This window comes from Calonectris borealis, unplaced genomic scaffold (genome assembly GCF_964195595.1).
Source record: "Calonectris borealis unplaced genomic scaffold, bCalBor7.hap1.2 HAP1_SCAFFOLD_246, whole genome shotgun sequence".
Lineage (NCBI taxonomy): Eukaryota > Metazoa > Chordata > Aves > Procellariiformes > Procellariidae > Calonectris > Calonectris borealis.
Genome location: NW_027441630.1, coordinates 44,060 through 56,069, shown reverse-complemented (window position 1 = coordinate 56,069; position 12,010 = coordinate 44,060).

The window sequence follows — 12,010 nt, the reverse complement described above, 5'->3', positions numbered from 1 at the left end:
GGGGGCTGCAAGCGTTTGGGGGGGCCGCCCCTCCTTTATCTTTCTAGCAGAGCCCCCCTTTTTGGCGGGGGTGCATGCGTACATACGTAAACGGCATTATTAAAGTAACGAGCTGCCGGTTGGGGCCGTTTCCCTCGTTTTGTGTCTTTTTGGGGGGGTGAATAAAAAGGGGGGGTTGGGGGGCCTGGAGGGGTGATGATGTCATTTGGGGCACCCCAGCATCACCACGGGGGTGATGATGCCGTGGAGGAGCAGGTGAGTGGGGAATGGGGGGTCATGGGGGTCCGTGTCCCCCCCTCCCCCCCCCCCAAAGGGGGTCACAGCCCAAATTGCCTGAAAATTCATGGGGGGGGTTTCAAAAATTTTTAAAAACTGTAAATATATCTGTGAGGCCTCGAAATAGAAAAAAATCTCTCCTTGTTACATATATTGAAAAATAATATTAATTTATACGTACAAAAGGATTTCAAAATAAGGACCTATATCTGCCCTATTATATAAAGGATTTTAGAGTATAAAAAAATTCGAAAGATGTATATAGGGTTTTAAGATACAAAAATAACTCACGTCTCTATAAATCAAAAAATAAAGAACTTCCAAATGCAAAAAGGATGATACATTTTATACATGAAGGAATTTAAAATAGAAAAAGGTCTGAATAGATACCGCTATCTACACTTACTACGTGTTACATAGAGAGTCTACATAGACATTATATGTAATCTAAGAGATTATGTACAAGTGTAAATAGACATCTAAGTCTAAAACCTAAGTCTATAAAGATATAGGTGTAAATATATGTAAGTGTAAATAGAGAAGTCTATAAAGACATTTAAGTGTTCAAAATATGTAAGTCAACAGATCCATAGTCTGAGCAGGTATTATATATAAGAAGTGGGAAATAGGGGGGTATAAGTGAAACATAAATATATTCACTAAATATATATAGAGAGATATGTGTAAATACATTAAGTGTAAATGTCTCTGATAATAAGGTTTTTAAAATGCAAAGAAACCCTGTTTACAGAAAGGATTTTAAAATTACACACACACACACACACACACACACACACACACACACACCCCGCCCCGAAACACCTCTCTATTGAAGATACAAAAGCGCTTTCAAAAGCTGCCTCTTCCCTGTTCTCCTTTTCCGCCTGTTCCCATCCTGATTGGGGGCCAGTTCCCCCAACAGGGACTTTCCCCTGCAGGGCTGCGCACGCAGAGCGGGACCTGCCGCCATGGCCTAAAAATACCACAAAACCCCTAATTCGGGGCCTGCAAGGGGTGGGGAAAAAAAAGCCCGCAATTTTGGGGGAAAAATACCCAACTTGGAGCTCCCGGGAAAGCCAAATCCGCCTGGATTTGGGCAGCCGGAAAGCAAAAAAAACCCCATTTTCACGCACAAAACGAAAAAGCAAAAACCACCAATTTTTGTTGTGAAAAGGCGTTGAAAAACCTCCAAATGGTGGAATGTTTTGGAAAAGGAAAAAACCCCAATTTTGATATTATGGAAAAGCAAAAAACCCCCCGATTTGGGGAAGATTTGGGGTGAAACACCAGCCACTTGAGGGGCATCGCTCGTGGTTATCCAGCGAGGGTCAGTCATCGGGAACGGATTATCTGTTGCGGGTCATCCCAGGCGAGTTTTCTGCTGTGGGTGGTCCCGGGTGGACCCCCTGGCGTAGGTCACCCCCACGCATGTCCCCCCCCGCCCCTCCCGGTGTCCGCCCCGCCTTTCCCGTGCGAGGTTTTCCCCGCGACGCGCCCCCCGTATCCCCTGCCCTCCTACCTCGTGCCCGCACTGCCCTCCTCTCTCCTCTCCCTCCTCCCACCCCCCGTGTTCCGCACTGCCTCCCCGTAACCCCTCTGCCCCGGACCCCTGGGGTGCTGCCTGCCCCGCCAACCTGCCCGTTGCCCCCCGCCCAAACTCTGGCACCCCCCTCCCGCTCCCCCGCCCCCCACTCCCACCCCGCTCTCCCTCCTCCTGCGTTTTGGGTTTGTGCTGCAAACGGCGTCGGTGACGCGGGGCTGCGTGAGTTCCCGCTGCGCAGCGCTTGCACCGCGCCGGGGGCTGTGCTGCTCCTCGCCCCGCCCTGCCGGCGAGCGGGCTGGGGGTGCGCGAGGGCCTGGGAGGGGGCACCGCTGGGAGAGCTGACCCCGGCGGACCCAGGGGATGTTCCAGGCCCTGTGACGTCAGGAAATAAAACTCGGGGGGCGGTTGGCGGGGGGGCCGCTGCTGGGCTGCGGCCGGCTGGGCATCGGGCGGTTGGCGGTGAGCCGTTGTTTTCATTTGTACCGCTTGTCTGTCTGGGGTTTTTCTCTCTGTTGTTTGGGGGTTTTTTCCTCCCTTTTCCTTACAAGTGGAGTTTTTTCACTTTTGCCCTTCCAATTCTCTCCCCCCTCCCACTGAGGGGGGAGCGAGTGAGCGGTTGTGTGGTGCTGAGTTGCCAGCTGGGATTCAACCACGGCACAAGGTGAGTTGCAAGCCCTGCTGGCTAAACGCTTTAGGCTCTCCGTGTTATTCCTGCCATCTTGCCCTCCTTGTTCTTTCCTGCTGCTTTCAAGTGCCTTGTGCTCCAGCAGCAGGCTGGGAAGGAGGGTTGTGGCAGGAGCTGCAGCACCCTGTGACTCCTTCTCAGGCTGCTAGCTTCGCCCTTTGTATGGGCTGCCGAGGTCGTCGGCTCCGCAGGGGCCACAGGCAGCCCGCAGAGCTTGACGCCAAGCCGTTCCTTTCCCCTCTGCGCAGCAGCGGTTCTGCCGCTGCTACAGGCAGCCGCTTGCTCGAGGGCGAGGGGCTGGGATGACGACAGGCTGCTGCACGCTTCAGTCGAACTGAGACGCCGTTCTCTGGGGAGCCGGTGCAAGGAGAGCTCAGGTCCGTTCTGTACTGCCGATGGCTCTTCACAAGGGAAGCGTGCTCTGGTGTTAGCAGAAAAAGGTGTCGGTCACAGGCAGCCGCCTATCACTGCGCACAGCTCAGCTATTTGGCAGGGGTCTTGCTTGTTCAAGTAGAGGCGTATTCCTCGCCTTGCAGTCTCGATGGCAAAACAATCGGGGGTTCAAGCTACAAAAGCACAGAGCAAGGATGGAACCTGCCGGGCTCTACGGTCAACTGCTGAGGACGCCTAATACACCAGCAGGCCTCTTGGCTTTCCCTGCCTCATTTCTAATTCCTTTGCACGCTGGAGGGCAGGGTGGTAAGTGACGTCGTGCAGTGTCTCTCCTCCAAGTGGCAAGCCCTGCGCGTGTGCAGGGTGAGGAGAGCAGAGTGCTGATAGCACAGAGGCGAGGAAAGCTGCAAACACCGCAACACAGCCCCAGGACCACCAGCGTATCGCTCGTTGTTTGCAGGTCAGCCACTGGCACCGGTTTGCAGGTCAGCCGCTGGCACCGGGTCTGCTCAGAAGCGCGGTTTCCTGATGGACATAGCTGCCCCTCCCCTGCTCTCAGGGTGTCACCCGTGTGGCCTTATTTTTTTTAAGTCTCTCTCCAGCATCTGTTGAGTCGCCGCTGTCACTCCCACAACCCCGATGCCACCTGCAGACCGAGACAGCGATCCCTGGGGCTTCCCCCGGGTTAGAAAGAAACCTGTTCCACAGGTTCCCCGTGCTGCTTCTCCTCCCCGGGTAATGGGCTGGGGGGCACGGGCAGAAACCACCACGGGACTTGTAAAGCGGCCAAAGGGAAAGGACTGAAATGCTGGAGCCACCGGGTGCTTTTTGGTACAGAGGCGATGAAGATTAGTGCCCGGGCCGCGAGTGGGAAAAGGGCAGGGAAATCTAAGCCCAGTACCGCCAGTAAGCAGTTACCGTCTTTCGATGGTACGAACTGGGCGGAGAGAAGGGGAAAGGGCCGGTGAGGCGACGGTGGCACCCTGCGGGCGGAATTGGGTACTGCAGCTCTTGAGCCGCGCATGCGCGGTGGCGCGCTTTCCTTTGCTCGCTGCTGCCACCGAGCGACCAAAGCTGGGTACTGCAGCTCTTGAGCCGCGCATGCGCGGTGGCGCGCCTTTCTTTCCTCGCCGCTGCCACCGAGCGACCAAAACCGGGTACTGCAGCTCTTGAGCCGCGCATGCGCAGTAGCGCGCTCTCCTTTGCTCGCTGCTGCCACCGAGCGACCAGAATCCGGTACTGCAGCTCTTCAGCTGCGCATGCGCAGTGGCGCGCTCTCCTTTGCTCGCTGCTGCCACCGAGCGACCAAAGCTGGGTACTGCGGCTCTTGAGCGGCGCATGCGCGGTGGCGCGCTCTCCTTTGCTCGCTGCTGCCACCGAGCGACCAGAATTCGGTACTGCAGCTCTTGAGCCGCGCATGCGCAGTGGCGCGCCTTTCTTTGCTCGCTGCTGCCACCGAGCGACCAGAATTCGGTACTGCAGTGCTTCAGCCGCGCATGCGCAGTGGCGCGCTCTCCTTTGCTCGCTGCTGCCACCGAGCGACCAAAACTGGGTACTGCAGCTCTTGAGCCGCGCATGCGCGGTGGCGCCCCCTTTCTCCGCGCTGCCGTCCGCCGGTAACGGCAATGCCGTACTGTGGTGCCTGGGGGGTGATGCCGCCGCGTTCGTTGGTTCGTTCCGGTAAGGAAACGCCGCTGCCGCCCCACGTGCGCGGTGCCGGCGGGCGCTGGGCCTGCAAAGCGCGGACCTGCAGCGCCGGTGCCGCCCCCGTGCACGCGCCGCCCGGCGGCTGCTCGCTGCTGCCGCCCCGTGGCCGAATCGCGGTACTGCAGCGCCGGCACCGCTCAGGTGCTCAGCAGCGCCGCCGCCGCCGCCGCCTTCGCTGCTGCCGCCCCGAAGCCGAAGCGTGGTCCTGCAGCCCGGCGTTCGCGCGCCGGCTCTGGCCCCTCCATGCGCCGTCCCCATCCCGGTGCCTCCCTCATCCCGGTGCATTCGTCATCCCGGGCGGCAATGGTTAGGGTGCCCCCCCCCCGCATGCCAGCACCCCCAAGAGTATCGGCGTGTCCCGGTGCTGTCCCCATCCCTGGGGCAGCTCCCCGTCCCCTGTCCCTGCGGCTGGTCGTTGGGCTCTGTGTTCCCCCAATAAACCACGGGGACGGAGGGGACCCCTGGGGACAGGGGGTGGGGACCCCCAGAGAGTAGGCTGTGCTGCCGTCGCTCCTCGGTGCTGGCCCTGCTTGTCCCCTGTCCCCCCAGCGGTGACGAACTCCGGGCCACTGGCGGGGACCCTCACTGTCACCTTCCCCCCATGCCGGTTGCCACCAGCGACAGGGACAGCGACGCACCCCCAGGGGTGTCTGGGGTCCCCAGGGTGGGAGCGGAGCTGCAGGATGCCGGGTCCCCCCTGCCCGAGCCCTGCAGACCCAGGTGGAGCGCAGGCAACCCCGGCCCTGTCCCCAGCCCTGTCTCCGCGTGGCCGTGGGTCGGTGCTGCCATTGCGTGGCCAGCGGCTGGGAGGACACAGCTCCCGCCGGCTGGGGCCAGAGGAGCCCGGCAGCCTGGGGACCCCCGGGAAGGGCCGGCTGTCATGGGGACTCGGCGCCCAGGGCCCAGGGCACCCCAGAGACCCTACAACAGGGTGCAGCATGAACTATTTTATTACCTGTGCAGTATCCATGAGTGAGTCCCCATCGTTCCCATCCTGGTCCCCCAGTGGGTCGGGGTCCCAGCTGCCCCTGGGGGTGGCTGCAGGTGTCGGGGGTGGGATCCCTTCTCCCCGCGGTGCCCCCCACCTCCCCAGGGTCATCCCTCCCAGTCTCAACTCCCCACATGGTGTCCTCAATCTCCCGAGAAACACCTCTGTCCCCCAATGTCCCCCTACCTACCCCACTCCCAGGGTCCCTCCCGGACCCCAGGATTCCCCCCCTGCCCCATCCTGAGGCCGCCCCCCCCCCCATCCCCATGGTCATGAGACACACACACACCCCCCCCCTCCGGCACTGGGGAGACACTGGGAAGAGCCGGCACTGCCATCTCGGGGTCCTGCTAGCCCTCATCCTCCCTAAAGTCTTGCACCATGCTCTGCTCCTTGGGGGGAGTGCCCACAATCAGGGGGGTGGGGGCTCCCGTCCTCCCCAGGGAACCCCCCCAACCTGTCCAGGGCACCCTCTGCCACCTCCCCAGGGTCCAATCACCGTAACAGGGTCTGACCCTGGGATCCCGCTGGTTAACGTCAGGTGCAAGAGAAGGTTCCTCATTACTCCTTGATTAGTTCTTAGGTGCCAGCTCGAGCTGGGTGCCTCCAGAGAGGGACCCCTACCCCGGATCACCCTCCTTGCACACCTGCACCCGTTGCAGGAGGGTCCACGCGCACCATGGGAGCCATGTGGGAACCGGAGGCGGCCTCGAGGCTGCTCAGCAGCGGTCAAAACACCCCAGTGGTTTCAGGCACCGGCTGTTTTGCTCCCGAACCCAAGGGTACTGCCGAGAAAAATAACCACCACTGTCACACGAGGGTCCTGCACAATCCCCACCATCGCACAAGGGTCCCCGTGCACCTGCCCGCCATTGCACGAGGGTCCCCTGCACACCAACCAATTGCATAAGGGTCTTCCTGCACTGCCCCCCCCATTGCATGGGCGTCTCCACACACCGACCCCCCGCTGCGCAAAGGTCCCTGCACAATCCCCACCGTTGCAGGGGGGGTCCCTGCGCAGGCACCCGCAGTGCACAAGGCGCCGTGCGCATGCGCACTTCCGGGGCGGGGACTACACCTCCCGGCGTGCCCCCCGCGGGCGGCCCGGAGGAGCCGCGCGCTGATTGGCTGCGGAGGATATTTCAACGGGGCGCGCGGCGGGCTCTGCACCCAGGCGGCGGCGGCGGCGGCGGCGGCGGCGGCGGCGGCGGCGGCGGCGGCGGCGGCGGCGGCGGCGGCGGCGGCGGCGGCGGCGGCGGCAGTCTGAGGTGCCGCGGGCACGGCGGGCTGGCGGGAGGCTGGGGACCCCCCGGGGGACTGAGGAGGGGGGCTGTGCGTCTCGGGGGGACCGGGGAGGGGGGCCGGGGGGGGCTGTGCGTCCCGGAGGGGGCCGGGGAGGGGGGCGGGGGGGGGGCTGTGCGTCCCGGAGGGGGCCGGGGAGGGGGGCCGGGGGCGGGGCTGTGCGTCCCGGAGGGGGCCGGGGGCGGGGCTGTGCGTCCCGGAGGGGGCCGGGGGGGGGGGGGCTGTGCGTCCCGGAGGGGGCCGGGGAGGGGGGCCGGGGGGGGCTGTGCGTCCCGGAGGGGGCCGGGGAGGGGGGCCGGGGGGGGCTGTGCGTCCCGGAGGGGGCCGGGGAGGGGGGCCGGGGGGGGGCTGTGCGTCCCGGAGGGGGCCGGGGAGTGGGGCCGGGGGGGGCTGTGCGTCCCGGAGGGGGGCTGGGGGGGGGCTGTGCGTCCCGGAGGGGGCCGGGGAGGGGGGCTGGGGGGGGCTGTGCGTCCCGGAGGGGGGCTGGGGGGGGCTGTGCGTCCCGGGGGGGCCGGGGAGGGGGGCTGGGGGGGGCTGTGCGTCCCGGAGGGGGCCGGGGAGGGGGGGCTGTGCGTCCTAGGGGGGCTGGGGAGTGGGGCTGGGGGCGGGGGCTGCAGTCCCCCAAGGAGCTGGGGAGTGGGGCTGTGGGTCCTGGCGGGGCTTGAGAGTGGGGCTTGGGGCTCCCACGGGGCTGGAAAATGGTGTGGTCGGGTGCTGTGAGCACCGGGGGTCCTGGGGCTGGGAGGCGCTTGCAAACACCGGGGAGGGGCTGCGAGCATGGGGGGGCACAAGGGTTGCACCAGGGTCGGTGCATGATCACCTCCATTGTACGGGTGTCGATGTACAGCCAGCCGGGCTGCACGAGGCGCCGTGCGCATGCGCGGTGCCGGGGCGGGGACTACAACTCCCGGCGTGCCCCGCGCGGGCGGTCCGGTGGAGCCGCGCGCTGATTGGCTGCGGAGGGTATTTCAACGGGGCGCGCGGCGGGCTCTGCACCGAGGCGGCGGCGCAGCGTGAGTGTGAGGGGCCGCGGGCCCGGGGAGCCGAGGAGTGGGGCTGTGGCGGGGGGGGGGGGCGGTCCTGCAGGCTCCGGGGACGGGGGCTGGGGGGGCTCCAGGCGGAGGAGGGGCTGTGAGCATCTGGGGAGTGGGGCTGGGGGGCGGGGCTGTGTGCCCTAGGGGGGCCGCGCAGTGGGGCCGGGGCGGGGGGGCGGGGTGGGCGCTGTGTGCAAACAGACCCTCCCTGCGAGTCCCCGCTGTCGCCCCGTGGGGCCGGGCACCCCCCAGCCCTCCCTGCAGGCAGACGGGCAGCCTGTAGGCAATGGAGGCCGCCCGCCCCAGCGAGGTGCTCGAGCCTGGGGGCTTCACGGGCCGAGTCGAGGGGGAGGAGCTGCTGGAGAGAGGGCTTAGAAACGGCCTTCTGCCCCCGAAACTGCTGGAGCATTTGAAGGGGAGGGACAGGTCCACCCCAGGGCCCCAAGGGGAAGCCCTCGGAGCAGGGACTTGGGGTCGTTCTAGGAGCAAAAGCTGGTCCCAGCCAGCTCGCCTCTGCTCCCCCGGCACCGGGATCGGACCTTTCAGTCCTGTTTCTGCCCGAAGCATCACACAAGCGCTTGCCCTCCCCGGGGGCATCTTTGGGCCTTGAGAACAGGCGCAGCAGCTGGGTTTTTGGGCTCAGAAATGGGTGCCAAGTGAGCTGGTTTGGGGGCCCAAAGCAGAAGCCGGTTTGGCCGTTTGTGCGGGGGGCTGGGAGGGCATTGGGGGCTGCGGGGGAAAGCAGGGGGTGGGCAGGGTGCGTGGACCCTCCCCGGGGGGAGGGGCTCTGGTCCTGCTGGACCCCGAAGTGCGGGAGGCCGGCACGCACCAGGCCCAACTCAACGTCTGCGGTGGTCTCTGGGGGGAAGAGGTGGTCTCTGCTTTTCAGACCCCGCACGCCCTCTTCGAGTCCAGCTCTTGCTTGTTGACTGCTTCGAATAGTTATTAACTAATTAGTCGTACAAACTAATTAATGTTTATACAATGTCCAACTATGATATTTAATCCTAATAGTCGAGTTTTGACGGCGATTGGTTTACGACCTTGTCAAAAGCCCAGGCTGTTGCAAATAGCTGGAGCTTGTAAGGAGAAGGAGCTGAAATCAACGGTGCAGAGCTGGAGCTTCAATTAGCCAGAACCGTCGCAAGCAGGAGCTGGAACGAGACGGGGTGTCCGCTGTCTGGGGCATGCCTTAGCCAGGGGCAAAATTACCAGCAGCTGTAACGAGCGGGAGCTGCGATTCGCTGCAGTGTCTGTTTGCCGGAGCATCCGTCGGCCAGACTGCACTCCCGGCACGGCTGAAGAGCAGCCAGGCGCAGGCAGGGCTGTCCCCGGCAAGGCGCTCCGAGCGGCAGGGAGGCGAGTTGTCCTTCTGCTAGCGGGGAGCCCGGCCTCTTCCCTCGGGGATTAAATCCACGCCACGCGTGGATCCGCTCTCTTTGCGTGGAGGGTCTCTCCCGGTCCCGTTCCCGAGGGCTGAAGCGAGGTCCCCCGGGGGGCAGGCGGCAGCACGAGGCGGCGGTGTCTCCCCGGTACCCGGCAAAGGGGAGCGAAACCGGCCGGCTGGAGCTCCCGGGGTGCACAGCCCGGCCCCGCACGGCAGAATCCTTCCCTGGGTTTTCGCCGTTGGCTGGGTGTGACAAACAGGTTCATTTTGTGCCTCCTCTTTTCCCAGCGTCACTTTCTGCGTCACGTGAAGAAAATCCTGCGTGGTTGACGCCGCTTGCTGCTCAGGTGATGGGACATGTGGGGCCGGGGGAGCTGGGAGAAACATTGGCGTGTCCAAGGTCGCTGCAGGTGCTCCCCGTCAAACCCAGGGAAAAGGCAAATTTGCTGCTGGTGCAGAAAAGCTGATGAACAATTGCCGTGAACAGAGCGTGCCTACGTACCCTCGTTAGCGTAACTAACCCTGGGTAGTTACGAGTGTTTTCCTTTCAGGGAAAAGAATGAGCTTTCATCTGTGAAAAATTAAGAGCTGCCTGTGTCCTTCTTTAAGTTCAAGTGTTTCTCTTCTGTTTGTTCATACTGATTTTATGGGCAGGTTGGAAATAGCCTTTTATTTTTATAGGCATAACTCAATTTGTAGTACTACGTGGTGTCAGGAGAGTGAATTTTGGAGCACCCAGGTATCACTAGAAACGGAATGAATGAGACACGATGGAAACTGATATTTAAACTTGATTTTTACTTGATATTTTTTTTTTCCTGAGAGTGTTGACGGCACGTTGTCCTGTGGCTCAATCCACGTTCTGTTCAGTGGAGTCTTCAGTCTAGGACTTTTAAGGAAAAAAGTTGGTCCTTCCGAAAAAGGGCTAGTCATTCATAGGCTCGAGGCATAGACTTGGCGAGCCGCTTAAGTACGTGATCAGAATTAAAGCCAAATGTCGCTTCGTGTTGCTGCTGTTGGCCTTCACTTTCGTTAATTTCCCCGCTGCTCCGTCATGGTTGGGAGCTCTGAATCATCATTTTTTTCACTCCCTAACGCATTTTTCTCCCCAAGGAGAGGCTACGTTTAAAAGTTACTTAGTTTCCTCGCAAATGCATCGGTCAATAAAACGGAGTTACGATTATTAAAACCACACAAATGACACCGGTCTTACAGATCTGGACTATTTCTGAACACGTGTTCATCGCGTGCAGATGTCATCGGGATACGGATCACCTGCATTTCATGCTCTGATGAGACAATTTGCTGAGACAGGGACGAGCTCCAAAAGAAAAAAAAGGTACAACGTCAAGGTTTTGTTTTGTTGTTGGTTTTTGTGGGCTTTTTGTGTTTGTGTTATTTTTTGGTTTGTGTTTTTTTTTTTTTTTAAAAGAGTGCGATGTTGACTGGTGGCAGCCTGCAGAGCTCTCTTGCTGCCTGACCTCTCCTTTTCTTCCCTGTCACTCCTCTTTCGTGGCTGTAATTTTCACTCGGGTAGTTTTAGAAGAGCGATTTAGTTCCTCGCCTGTGTAGATGTGCTGGTAATACCTGGAAGGTAAATGCTTGAACCGGTAGCGAATAACTTGGCTACAAGTAGAATTTCTGAAGGAAGAACAACAACAGCAGGAAGCAAGTAGCGAGTTACCCCAAATTTGTGTGTGTCAAACACATCAAAGTTTTATTGCCAGACATTGTTTGGCAATGTGTTCCAAATGGCTCGTTTTGGTAAACTTAAATTTTCAGGAAGTTCAGGGTTGTGTGTGGAAAAACGTGCCGCTCTGTCTAGGTGTCCTGCTACGTAAATAGCATCAGTCAGTAGCACATCCAGCGGCAGGGCTGCTGTTCCCTGCTCTCGATATTGCCGTAGTAGTGTTGTGATATTTCGACCTAAGAGGCGGGTTTAGGAATGGAAGGAGAATGCCTGCGTTCTGCAAGGGCTACGAATGCCGACCCTTTTCTCTGCCTGCTGCTTTCCTGTGCGTGAGATGAAACTGTATTGTTTTTCTCCCTTGTTCCCGGTAGAAATATTTCTGAAGCTGTCGCTGCTGTGGGTTTGCAATGTGCGTTACTGCGTTTTTGTAGAGTTCTAGTTACGGATCGTTTCTGCCGCGGCAAAGTGTCAAGATACGGTTTTCAGTTTAAAGCTTCAGAAGCTGCATTCGCTGAAATCGGCGTAGGTGAAGCTGGTTGTTGTGGTTTAACCCGGCAGGCAGCTAAACACCACGCAGCTGCTCGCTTGCTCCCCCTGCCCCCAAAGTGGGGTGGGGGAGAGAATCGGAAAAAAAAGTGAAGTTCGTGGGGTGAGGTAAAGACAGTTTAATGGGACAGAACAGGAAGGGGAAACAATCGTAACGATAAAAGAATATACAAAATAAGCGACGCACAATGCGATTGCTCACCGCCCGCCGACTGATGCCCAGCCGGTCCCCGAGCGGCAGTCGCCGCCGCCCGGCCAACTCCCCCAGCTTATGTACTGAGCGTGACGTCATATGGTACGGACTGTCCCTTTGGCCGGTTTGGGTCATCTGTCCTGGCTAAGGTCCCTCCCAGCTTCTCGCTGGCAGGGCATGAGAAGCTGAAAAGTCCCCGACTAGCGTAAGCGCTACTTAGCCACAACTAAAACATCAGCGTGTTATCCATGTTTTTCTCGTCCTAA